Below are 13,680 nucleotides of genomic sequence, written 5' to 3' on the forward strand. Positions count from 1 at the left end.
CAAGCACTTTCAAGGATTTCAAGCACCCGTACGAACCCTGTAAGTAACAACGCCACACCCCAAAGTAAAAACCTAGTGTTAACTTTAAGTCTTTAAAAGAGTCATTGATTTAAATTCTAAGCATTTGTATTTAGAGGATAATTTAATCGTTACATGAAAGGTTCACTGGTTTTGATTCTCGGCTGCAAAATGATCTCGAACTTGGTGTAAAGCTCCGTGAAGAACTTCTGGTTTCATCACTGTGCCTCCATTATCTCGGACTAAAATATAAACTTGCTTAGAAATTGCGGAAAGGGAAAAAAATCTTTTTAACTGTAAAAACTTTGTTATATTTGTCACAATAAATAACCTGTTTGAGATTCTTAATTTTCCTAAATACAGCCACTGTATCTCAGTGAATCCAGTAGTTTGATATTAACATTGATGTTTGTGTGGACGAAGGTTTTGATGAAGAGGAGAGGTTAAAGAATAAGAACTACAGTTAGGCTCATGTGAGCCATGAAAGGGGCCCAGTAGCAGATGGACGCTGGAGAGAGACATTAGTCACACAACAATCAACTCTGACTACTGGGCGACTCTTCTGCACCCCGGGCACCCTCCCTCCCTGCGTGTCTCTCTGTCACCAGGCAGGCCCGGGCCACTCGAGCCAGGACAGCAGGCTTCATAGTGTCAGTGCCAGCCCTCAGGAGAACACACACGGGGCATACAGCCACAATCCTGCAGCTGCCTCGGACTCTCATGTTTTCCCCGTGTGTCGCCTTTCTTCCACTTTCGCTTGATTCTCACAGCTCTTCCACAGGCCTGCTACATGCGTGTGTTTGCAAGTATGCAACGTTTATGGAGGTTATAATGAAGATGGAAGCTTTTACTGGTGTGCGATTGTCTGCATTATCAGAAGAAACCTGTTTGTGTGTGTAATTGTGCTTGTATGTGTGCATCAGCAGGAGGTCGTGTTGCTATACAAGTTGAATGTTTTATCCCAGCCTAGGCAGTTCCTTTCACTCATTCTTCTGTTGGACCACTCAACGGCATCTGTTTCAACTGCTTCCAACATTTGCACACACACACACACACACACACACACACACACACACACACACACACACACACACACACACACACACACACACACACACACACACACACACACACACACACACACACACACACACACAGGTTTTTATAAAAAGAGGATTTTCCCATAATCCTCAAAGCAAACATTGTTCCACTTTATAATGTTTAGCCATGTTTTAATGTGGTAGCCCATATGGCCCAAAGAGAATTATTCACCATCAGGGGTGACATTTCTTGTACTCTGCTTATTTTAATATTGCTATTTTACTTCAAGGACCATATGGCACAATATTCATTCTTTACAAGTATGCAAGTGTGACTAAAGCATTCAATATCGAAGCAGACTCGGGGGTGCTTCATTCATCTTCCTATGTTAATAGCCTCCACAACAGAGGTCCCAAGGTAAAAATCATTCAAGTACACCTCATGTTATTCAAGCAGTCAGAATGTATTTAAATGTGTGATTCCGGCCGAGCTGATGTGCCGTCCGTCCCTGACTTCCACCCTGGTCATCACTATAGGAACAGTTCTGAAAAAGAGAAAAATGGAGTTCTATCTTCTCTTACTAATACATGCATATATCTAGTATTCTAGTAAATTAAACCTTTGAATATAAGGACTTTGCAACATCTGAGGTGGGATTTGCTACAACATGGATGTAACAAATAACGGGGGCTGCAGTACTGAACTTTCCTAGCATTCGCCCAACAGATGTGCAAATGCCAATGAATATTTCACAGTCTGTTCAGACTTTAGGCATTCCTTTACCTGCCTGCCCTCTAATCTCTGTGATGGGGAATCATTGTCCTTGTGTAAAAATCCAGAGCATTGCCTGATAAAGTAGGCATCATAGACTGTACATAAAGGATGGATGTTACCATTGATGCACCCTTTCATTAGTGGTCTATTGGCTGCTACCATGTTACCAGAGGCGACCATAGTTGAGGGTGGAGTGCTAATGTCATGCTAGCATTTTGGTGAACACACATATCCCAAACAACAGGCTAATGGAGGGGCTGTCCCACATGCCAAGCACTTGTGGTATACAAAATAAAATCTCCAGTTCAGTGACGTGACAAAGGTCAGGTCACAGTAGCTACTACTGTTACACGTGAGGAAAATATTTGGAACTGATTCTTCTAAAACTGTTTGTGTCAAAGAGGATTTACCATCACAAAGTTTTGTAACTGTTTGTGGTCATGTATGTGCTTAGGTTCATTTGAAACATACCCCATGCTCTATAAAAATACATGTAAATACTATGTAAAGCACTGCTACAAATAGTTAAATATGCTAAATGAGTCCAAAGAATGTTTGCCTGTTTGTTTGTTTTTGCTTGTCTCAGAATCAAGTATATGAAAAATGTAAGTAATTTGGAGACTTCTTATAATAAAGTTAACAGATAGGAACATTGTACTACAGCACTATTAGTTGTTAAAAGTCTTCTTTTTCTAATTATTAAAAAAAATACTACAAATAAACATAATCTTAAAATTTAAGTGTTTACTGTGAAAAAAAAAACATCTACATTGTGTTTGCTGCATTACTTTCAAAGCTTGAAGCTCCCCTAGGAGCAAGCACTGGGTGACAGAGCGGGAAGGAAAAACTACATTTTAACAGGAAGTTCGGGTAGAACCAGGATCAGGGAGGGTCGGCCATCTGCCACAACTGGCTGGGGTGGGGGAGGGTGGGGGCAAGAGAAGAGAAGAGAAAAAACAAAAGATTTTTTAAAAAAAGGACAAAACACAGAGAGACCAGGACAAAACCATAACTATAGAAGAGAGGGAAGACGGGCACATATTCAAAGGTTTGGTCCAGAACCTTCCAGAATAACAGACCATGGTTACAACTGTTAATATATGGCATCTCAAATGTATTTGGAATAGTTCACTGTGAGTTTTTCGTTCTCCCCTTCTTTCCTAACCACTGAGCACATGGCATTCATGCAATGAGCACAGAACATTTTATACTTCTAATCAACCAGATTTACTTTGCTTTTCACACATTAGAGTGAAGGTCATCCTAATCTCTACAAGCAGATATCCGCTGCGAACATGCAGACATGTGGACATCCAAGGAACGAAAGCAGGCAATGAATAGGAGGCATTGTTTCCACGCAGATAAACAGCCCATGTTACGAGTTAAAGAATTGAAATGAAGGGTCGGAACCTTTAAAATGTTAAAAAAAAGAATTCACGTTAAAACGCAAATACACAGAACAGAAAGTCTTAGCTCATATATCGATTATCCAAGGCACCAAAGGTTTAGAGACTGGATGTCTTTAAGGGTCAGAAAGGATAAACTACACATAAAATCTTTCAAGGATGCAAGCCTTTGACTACTTCTGGCTTGAGCAGCACCTGCTTAAGCAGGTAAATTCCTACCTTAATGTACTGATGGCATAAAAATAATATTAAATGTTACTGCGATATATTGTACACTAGTGCCAAACACCAACAAATCAAATGAATAACATCATCAGCAGTCAACTAACTAATCAGCGTGTCTTCGTCTCATCTTCCACCCCTCACCCCCAACTGGTTGCAGCAGATGGCCATCCCCAATTGAGCCTGGTTCTGCTGGAGGTTTCTTCCTGTTGAAAGGGAGTTTTTCCTTCCCACTGTCACCAAAGCGCTTGCTGATAGGGGGCGATCTGATTGTTGGGTCAGCCGACAATTCTCTGTTTTCTTTGTATTATTGTAGCGTCTTTACCTTACAATACCAAGCCCTTAAGCAACTGGGCAACTGTAGTTGGAATTTGGAGCTATATGAATAAAACTGAATTCAACTGAAAAACTTACAGGGAGAAATGAATTTTTCCAGCACTGATGGACATCACTGGATCTTCAATCAAAGAACTTGATCATTAAACTGAGTGGATTTGAACTGAATACACACACACTGACCACATGAATACAAAACTTTGCTTTTTATCCCTTTTTACACAGATTCTCTTGCAGTTTATAAAGTATGACCAGCCCACTCTCATTCCAGGGCTTACAATTAACACCGCTGGTGTGCCTTTTTCTACAAAGGCATCCTTTTAGCAGGGGGTTATCATACCCAAACTAGGATTATTTCATTACTTTAACTAACCCTAACCACGGAGTATTAGTCAAAGAAAAAAGTGAAATAAATAAATTTAAAAAATAATCAGTGAGTGGGGGAAAAAAGTGCAAAAACACAAGAGTCAGATAAGGACACAAACCGCAAACTCATGGTTGACAAACTCCCATCTGCACAACCTCTTAGTACAGCCTCTGTAGGTCACAAAAGCAGCACCTTTATATATCTATAGAAATACACACACACACACACACACACACACACACACACACACACACACACACACACACACACACACACACACACACACACACACACACACACACACACACACACACACACACACACACACACACACACACACAGCTGTAGCTGGTGCATCAAGGAACCGACACCAAAAGAGAGGTGTAATGACATTACTTGCCAGCACTGTATTTTGTAGCACCCAAGGGTGAGAATGTGTTGGTATGACAATATCACAGTATGACTGCTTTGATGGGGATCTTGTCCTTTGTGCTAGTCCACTCCCATAAGACGCAAAGAAGAAAGTTGAACGAAGTCCTAATATCAAATGGCTGAAATGACCACGGTGCAGAAGACAGGATATAAAATTTCATCTAAGATATTTGTAAGAACAGCAGCATTAGAAACCCTGCACTGAACAACAATCAGTATCATACTGATTAAATTCATTATATTAACAATATTCAGCAGCGTTTCTCACGTGATCTGAAGCTGGAAAGGTGTTTTGTTTGGTTTCACTAGTGGCTACCTACCTACTTTTATGGATAATCCATAAGAGACCCTACAAATGCCTTCCTTTCAGACCAAGACGATTATTCTTGGTTCCATTTCTAATGTAGACTTTAATCAGTTTTCTACTCCCACATGTGATTTTTGACTTGGCATTGATGCACGTGTCCGAGTTCAGACTTTTTGATATAATTTGGTCACGATTTCAATTAATCCATTACTGATAAGTTCATTCTGCTGAAGACAGACTGAAAAAAAATAAACCTTTATCCACGTCTCCAGTTCTTCTGATTAGTTCTGACCCGATTTCATGTTTTAAAAAAAAAACAAAGACATATTCATCAGGCTGAATAATAAAGCTGCATCAGTGAAAAGAAACCTGCAAAGCATCTTTTATTCTTTCTCGGCACTAATACGCACTTGAGTAAGACAGAGAAAGTTGCTTTATGAGTGGTGAAGAGGCTGTGATTCACAGCATGCGCTCCTCATTATTTCACCATCTCTTCTCACGGAGGCATTACCATTTATGCACACACGCAGTAATTGGTCACAGATTGCACACTGATACAGTGAAGTGCTTATTTCCTCCTGAAATATGACGGTAAAAGGTTCAGCTAGCAGCTCTCCTCTCTGCTCGCGGTCCTCATCCACCAGCTTTAGGTTGTATTTTTTTGCTGAGTCAGACCGAGTCATTATCCAGTCTCTTCCTTGGGAGGGTGGAGGGAAACTGGAGGATGAGGGGGGTGGGGTCGCTGTCACATGTCACACAGACACACACGCAGGAGACAATATCCTCCACCAGAGGAAAGGGAGGCCTGGGGAGGTTACAGCAATACAACACCGTTTAATAAGTGTGAACACAGGAGCGTTGTGCCGAGGCAGACACCACGTGTGCTGCATGTGCGTGCATCTGTGAGTCTTAACCCACACCTAGTAAAGGAACAGCGTACGGCTGCATGGATGCGAAAAAGAGTACAGTGAGCTCCATCTAGCCATCACGTTGCCACGATTACATCCTCTACAGCCAACGCGAGCTCCGCTCTCCTCAAAACACACGTACAAAACGAATTAGCCCCTGAACTGTGTTTTCCATCTGTGGTCCATTAAAACTTGGGCACTGCTTTATTTAGACAGCAGCAGGTAAGGAAGCAGAGAGTGTGGCGGCTGCGCACCCCCAAAACCGCTGCCGTGTGGTCGGTTATTTAAATATAGAACTGGCTTTATCAGCACTGTTTCATTTGTTTGTTTGTTTTGGATTCCTCTCTCCTGAGCTGAAACTCCAGCTGGGCTTTATCACAGACCACAAAGGATCAGAACGAATGGTCTTTAAGGCGATCCGGGGGAAAATCAACAGTGGAATAATTAAAAAAAAATGCTGCTCTATGTTGAGTCAGCTCAATTGTTTACTGAAAATCTACTATAACGTGCCATTAACTCATATCTCTGGAAGGGAGTATAATCATCAATTTTTTTAGGGTAACTTTTTATTGAATGATTTTTGTCATTTTATTGTGCTCTCAGAGAGCGGTCTGTCCCTCTCAGAGTTTAAACAAAAAAAACTGGTGAAGGACAACTTGAATGATCTAAATAACAATTTGTCAAATTTGAGGTTCTAGCATTTCAATAGTCTCTGTTGCTCGAAATGAGTTTTAAACTAGTTTTGGTTTTGTGTCGTCTCCCTATGCGCTCCTTTTTCCACCCCACACCAGTCATGGCAGGTGTTTGCCCTTCACTGAGGTTGGGTGTGCCAGAAGTTTCTTTTCTCTTGCCAAGTTCTGCTTACAGGAAATCATCTGATTGTCGTTTTCCCTCTAATACTCCAAGTGTCTTTACCGTACAGTACAAAGCGCCTTGAGGCAACTGTTATTGTGACTTGCTGCTACACTTAATATCACTATATACAAATATGGGAACATGGCAGCAGCTAAATCTTTAATGTTGAGGCTTCAAAATACAGACTGGAGAGCTGACATTGTACGATCAACATTAAGTAAGGTAGAACAGAGCACTGGATTTGAAAGCCTTCATTTGTGACATTTCTGAGCTACTGTAACAAGCGCAGAGCTCATGGTAGGTAAGCTAGCCTTGCGCTGGTAGCTTTATTCATGGATGTTTGTTGTTTGTCATTCCCTCTCTCTCCTTCCACTCCTATTTAATGCTATACTGAAACTTTCATAATAACATAAAATGCACAAAAAGATAACATTTACATGCAGTCATACTATGACTTCCAAGTCTGCCTTGGAAGTCAGAACTGGGAAATTACTTTACTCCCGAGTTAGTGCGTTCCAGCAGAAAAGCCATAAAAGTAAGAAAAACACTGGATTTATTTAGTTCTTAGCAAAGTTTGCACCACTCAGGTCTCACTAACAATACACCGTGATACTTGTTGTTTTGCACAGAAAAACACAGCTTCAGCACAGATAGAGCCTGTGTCATGGCGTATTTGGCGAGTCACAATACACGACAGTGGCTGTACAAACTAAAAGTTTTACAGCTTTACTGAAGTTTACGTTCAACGCCACCGTCTTGGACTCTTAACTTGGAGATGCTCCAACTGTCCAAGTAAGGAATTCAAGTCGATGGGCGCTACAAATTCAAATTATGATTTGAACGTTAGTATTATCTAGTTTGAGGTTGTGAGCATTAGTTAGGCTAATTGGCTAGGTGCTACAAGTCAAGGCTAAAAATAAAAAACTATTGAGAGAGTAAAATTAAAAGCCAGGTTTTAATTATAAATTGCTTAGCTTTAAATGTGTAAGAGGAGAAAATATCATTTCACCTTTTAAAAATGAAAAAGCCACACGAAAATAGCACAAAAGCCTTTTTTGTGCTATTTTCTGCTGCTGTTCACAGCTCCTAATAGTAAATCTAAAACACAAACCAGTGTCAGCTGAATTACCATAAAAAGGATATAAGTTCAAGGAAAAAGAGAAATAGACTTCGTACTCTGTGAAAACTTACTCGTTTCCAATTAGGTAATTATATATCATTTTTTAATAATTTATCACACTCTGCACAGAGTGAAAAAAAAAAATCAGAACAAACAACAGTGAGTAATCACCATCAGGGCTGCTGAACACAAAAACCGAGGTCGTGAGCACAACAGCAGGGAAACATTTTTCCACTGTGGGAGTTTTCAGAGAGCAGAGCGAGCTGTTGGCCCACTCTGTGGAGTGTTTATCGTGTCAATTCCTCCAGCCGGGAAAATACATAAGTAGTAGTTGAAATCTAGACTTCCTTCTCACTTCCTGCTGAGGTCAGGAAATGTGAGGGTTGATTCAGACTTTCCACGGTGGGATGGTTGGACTCATCCATTCTTCTGCTTGGTGCTCAAAACCCCCGAAAGGCTGAGATCATGCTTACAGTATTTATTTCTGTTCTTACTTTCAAAATAAAATACGTGAACTTACTGTTCACGATGGTATTTACAGTATACGTTAAATATAGCTTTAAAAGTAATGTGCAAAAATTCTATTTTTATTGAGTTGTTAATTTCTGTTTTTGCAGAAGAAAAACAAAAACATAAAAGTTTTACAAATAAAATAAGCTCATGTGACTCAAAGGGAATACCAAAGACATCAGCCTCTTTTTACAGTTTATTCTGCAGTTTATTCACACAGCGGCTCAGCTCCTGCGACAAGGATTAAGCCAAGTCACTTATTTCAGTGGAGATCTTCACTGAGTTTTTTAAGTCAAGGATTAGGGTTAATCCATGCCTGCCTTTGTATGTTCAGTAAAAAAAAAATGTACATGGATTATGATAGGTGTACACTGATCAGCCACAGCAATTATACCAATGACAGGTGAAGTGATTGCACTGCAGAACATTGTAATGCCAGCAAATCTTGATGTTTTGCTGATGACCACCTAAACAACGTTAGAGAGAAAACACAGGACCCCATAGCAACAACACTCCCCGGTGACTCTTCCCTCCTCTGGAAGGACAGTGTGCCTCACATCGCTTAAAAAAATGCTCAGCTACAAACTCAAGGAAAACAGCACAGAGCCCAAGGCGTTGACCGGCCTCCATGTTGTCAGGATCCCAATCCACTCAAGCATACACCAGAACGCACAGGACCCAAAATCACGCATCTGTGTCCCAATGTAACACACGATATCGTTGACTGATATCGGCTAATGACATACCATTTACTGGTATCGCTGGGAAATATTTACCTGTTGTGTCACATCAGTTTTGGGATGTGAAATGTTGAGGAATCAAAACTGTGAAATACTTTAAAATTGTTTTTTTGTTTTATTTAAATGGGGCTATATTAGTTTAGTTAGAAAAAAGTGATAATGACAAATAATAAAAATGAAATTAAGCAAAAAGAAAAAACTTATTAGCATCAGAATGTCACAATGAGTGCATCACTAGCTTATTATACTGCAAAAAGTAAAGCCCTGTAAAGCTGGTTTCACGTCTTGTGGGTATGAATGTGCTTTTATGGGCTATTTTGTTTTATTTTTGCTTGTTTGCTTCTAATAGAGACATGTTGCATTGTCTTACAACATGTTGCAGAATCACACGTTCGGTAACAGCATTCTTATCATCTTCAAAGTGCAACAACAGTGTTGTTGTGTGACTTAAATGATTATCGGCACAGATACAAACAATGAAAGAGACACATTTTCAGATACAGTGACATCTGTGTGGATGTGGGAGACACGCTGAAAGACGAGGAGCTCGGGCAGTCAGGCAAGCCAGCACAGGCTCCGCCAGCCTCCCGCAGCCACAATCCAGCCACCACCACTACTACCACCACCACCACCCCCATCCGGCTCCCTTGCACACCAGCATCCCCTATTCCACCCTACTCCCCCACCCCACCCAGGAGGATGCCTATTGTTCCCCCATCTCCTAAACAAAGCCTGCACCCTCACCACCTCACCCCCAAAACCACCCTCTCTTTCCCCATCTAACCCCTTTGCCCTCCCTCAGCACACACACACACACACACACACACACACACTCACAGCTTTGTTGCTCTAATAAACCGGCTCAGCTCCCTAAATTTCATTACATACAAGCCCGGACCCCCACCCACCCAGCCACCCCCCTTCCCTTCTTTCTTTTACAGTTTCCCCCTCTTGGCCGAGTTTATCTTTGCGTATCGTGCTGCATGCTAAATATTGGGAGATCAGAACAGAATGCACTACAACAACAAAAACAGGAGCTGTTCGATGAAAAACCAGCAAGCTGGAAAACAGGACTGCAGTGACACTGGAGGAATTAATTTTTAATGAGAATTAAAAGGAAGATTGTGTCTTATAAAAAACAAAACAAAATGAGGAATAAAAAAGAGAAAAAAAGTAGAGCAAACATCTTTTAAGCCAGCAGCATCCGTTCATTTGCAGGATTTACTGTATCACCTGTTGATTCAGCCAAAATGACAACTTGCACTGGTGAAAAAAGAAAAAAGCAACTACATTTTTGAAATTATAAACGAACCAAGTGGGATGTCACAAGACATCATTTCATTTGCCACGAAGATTACTCCTCCTAATCCCAGTTCCACAAAAATCTGTGTGCCGGATTCTGTCCTCCTGTTTAGAAATGAGTCGACAGATGAAACAACAAGGAGGACGGCAGTGAGCAGCGCTCCACTCCAAACTCCACCATATTGCAGCAGCATTGGTGAAGTAGATGAAAACACACACACACACACACACACACACACACACACACACACACACAAACATGCACACATACACAGCGGTTGTGACTAAAGCACACAGAGGCCATATGGTGCGTCCTCATCCACCAACGCCTGTTGCTGCTTCAACAATGGGGCTGCCTGGCCTGGACAGCAAGAGGCAAACACACACATGCACAAATGTGTACACACATGTATACACACACACACACACACACACACACACACACACCAAATGGTCGTTAGTCAGTCAGTCTGCGTTGCTTAGGCCCCGAACAAACGCCTGGATTTGCATTCTGCACCTCCCTTTATTCTCCCCCTCCCCTCTCTCTCCCCCTCACACACACACACACACACACCCCTGGTCTCTACAGGTGCACGGAGCACTCAAAACAGATGTCAACGGACTGGAGAAGGAGAGGCACGGGTGAGTGAGGGGGAGAGGGGAGGAAAGTGGAGGCTGTTTGCCCAGAGTGACTGACAAAGCTTTGTACACTTGCGGGCCTAGACACAGCAAAGACAATGACACACACACACACACACACACACACACACGCACACACACACACACACACACACACAAAAACACACACACACCCCTTACTCTTTTACACATTCAGGCCGGCCTGATTTGTCACTGTTAGAAACTTTAAAGCGGGGATGAGCGTGAATAGAAAATGCAATTTGCGTCCACATCCAGATTCACACTCTTAAAGACAGGTTTTAAAATTTTAAAGTAAGCCGCTCCACTTGGAGAAATCCACATTTTCATTAATGATTCCAATGTTATATTTTGCACAAAACAGAGCCTGAATAAAGTAATTATTCACATACTTTTAAAAAGGTGGAATGAAATATTTGGAATACCTCTGCAGAAAAACTCTGTTTGTTCTCCGGATCATTTTTAAAAACACTTAAATGCAGCACCATCCCACACTTTTTTTGGTACTGGCTGTTCTGAAACAGGGGCAGTGGTGAAATTCACCGCTTGATCGACAATGTCAGGTGTTACTTCATCATTTGGACCATTTTAAAAGGCAGAATATGCAGAATAGTCTTTCCCTCCACCCGCTTGTTTTTTTTAATATTTCATGAACAAAACGATACATTCAGTGACGTGGGGAAATAGACCGTCCGACATCTTTTAGACAAAAGAAAACAGAGACAAGAATTAGAAAAGTCCACTGATAATGGAAACAGCTACAAGTTACAGTCCTCACTGATTCCACTGTAATTACTGGACTTGTTGCACAACTTCACATTAACAAAACATTCATCTCCAATATCCCCAATTTCATTTAGCCGCATCAACTCTATTCAAAAAGAAGCCCAAACTAATATTCTCTGAAATGTAATCCTTTTATCCAACATCGCCCTCCCGACATCTAACAGAAGGATTACTGTAACAGAATTAATGCATCTACTATGTTTCATCCTACAGGCTGTAATTTTCTCCAATAATTACATTGTGGTTTGGCCCTGCTTTGCCACACATCTCCAGCCATAGAGGACAGGAGCAGTCCTTTGATCAATATTAAAAAGGAAGTACAGAACACAACTACATAGGCTCACGTGAGGAGCTGCTGGAGAACAAGGAGACTTGTGATTTGTGATGTGAGCTGTAATTTTTGCAGGCAGCTTTTACTCCAAACTGACAGACGCGTGGAGTGGAAGGAGTGTCAGCATCACAGATCTCCATTTAGACTTATATATATAAAAAAGAAGAGCTTTAAAGCCCTTCATAAAAGTCATTTTCTATAAAGGTGGAATAAGAAGTAAATGCGTTAACAGATCTCCCAAACGGGCTGTGTGATGGTGCTGAGAGTGAGCGTGTAATGTGTTCTGTCCACTGGGTAAACACTGGCTGTGTGCATGTTATCAGCCTATGGCCTGTTTCTGTGACTGGGGCCTGCCTGCCTGCCTGCCTGCCTGTGTAGGAAAAGAGAAAACCCCGCCGATGCAACAAGTCCCCCATTCACTCCCAGCTTTGTTAAGCTGCCTCCCAGCGCTGCTGCGAAAAGCTTTTCATCCACAATCTCTCAATCTCCCGTGGACACATTCCCGTTTTTAAAAACAGAAAACACGTGATTTTTAGCGTACGACAGAAAGAAGTGTTAGGAAACAAGGTTTGTTTTCTGGTGTCGGAAGGAAGGGGAATAAAACTGTAGTGAAAGCGACATCCCTCGCTTTGAAGCTCAACACGGCGCAGTATTAATAAGCTTGTTAGACTTGTTCAGCATGTAGAATAGGTGTATTTGTGGCGATTTGTCCTCCAGTGTCGCCGAAACTGTTTTAATTTGAGCTTCAGTGACCACTTCAGGATTTTAGAAACAAGCGAAACGTCCGGGGGCTTTCAGGCTACAGGCTGAAGAGAGCGAAGGGAGGGAGGGGGGACTCCTCCTAGGGAACTTACCTCGATTCCTACGCCTCTTTATGGATTAATTCCCACACTTTTCACCGGATCGGAGTCGCTACAGCAGCGGGAAGCCCTCCGCCAACTCCAGAGTCTCCTCTCGGTTTTGGTTTGAGGAAGGATCGGGCGCGCTGAGTGCGTAAAATGCGCAGCGTCTCTCCAAGGATGCGAAATATGCGCGGAATGGGAGCAGGAATGAAATGAACGCAGCGGACTGAGTTGAACGGGGCGGGGTGAGAGGGACTGGCGTCACCCTGGATGGATGAAATAGAGTGAGTGAGAGATGGGAGGATGGGTGGAGAGAGAGAAAAAAAAAGAAAGAGAAAGAGAGCGAGGGGGAAGGGGAAGGGGCCGGACTGTACGGGCTGCGTTCAACAACAAAAGAGTGGAGCGCCCAAACTCTATTCAGGAAGAGGAGGAGGAGGGTCGAGATAAAACACCGTCTGCTGTGCGGGGCTGACAACTAATCAGATAAGGTGACGCTAAAAGAAAGAGAAAAACACTTTGGATGGGAGCTTTGTGGCAGGAATTCTGAGACTCAAAAAGTTAGTCAACCACAACCCGACGTAGAAATATTTTTTTAATCTGATTTATAATCAATAAAAACCTGACGTGTGTAACTTTCATCTGCTGTTATGCAAGCCAAGATTTGAGTATTCGTCCTGTTTATTGTGGTCACGTGGTCTGCAGTTAAGTTTAAACGCAATATTTCAC

At 41.9% G+C, this 13,680-nt stretch overlaps 1 protein-coding gene across 2 annotated transcripts in view; it reads right to left on the bottom strand.

The window, feature by feature from the left end:
- Positions 1 to 13,234, bottom strand: part of tead1a (TEA domain family member 1a) — a 49,468-nt gene extending 36,234 nt beyond the window's left edge. Inside the window, exon 1 of one of the 2 annotated variants that reach the window (XM_039614847.1) lies at positions 12,967 to 13,234. The gene's annotated coding sequence lies outside the window, so the exon portion shown is untranslated. The remainder of the gene's footprint in view (positions 1 to 12,966) is intronic. The other variant, XM_031738323.2, reaches the window with a different exon arrangement.
- Positions 13,235 to 13,680: the final 446 nt, after the last annotated feature.

Source organism: Oreochromis aureus, linkage group 7, assembly GCF_013358895.1.
Source record: "Oreochromis aureus strain Israel breed Guangdong linkage group 7, ZZ_aureus, whole genome shotgun sequence".
Lineage (NCBI taxonomy): Eukaryota > Metazoa > Chordata > Actinopteri > Cichliformes > Cichlidae > Oreochromis > Oreochromis aureus.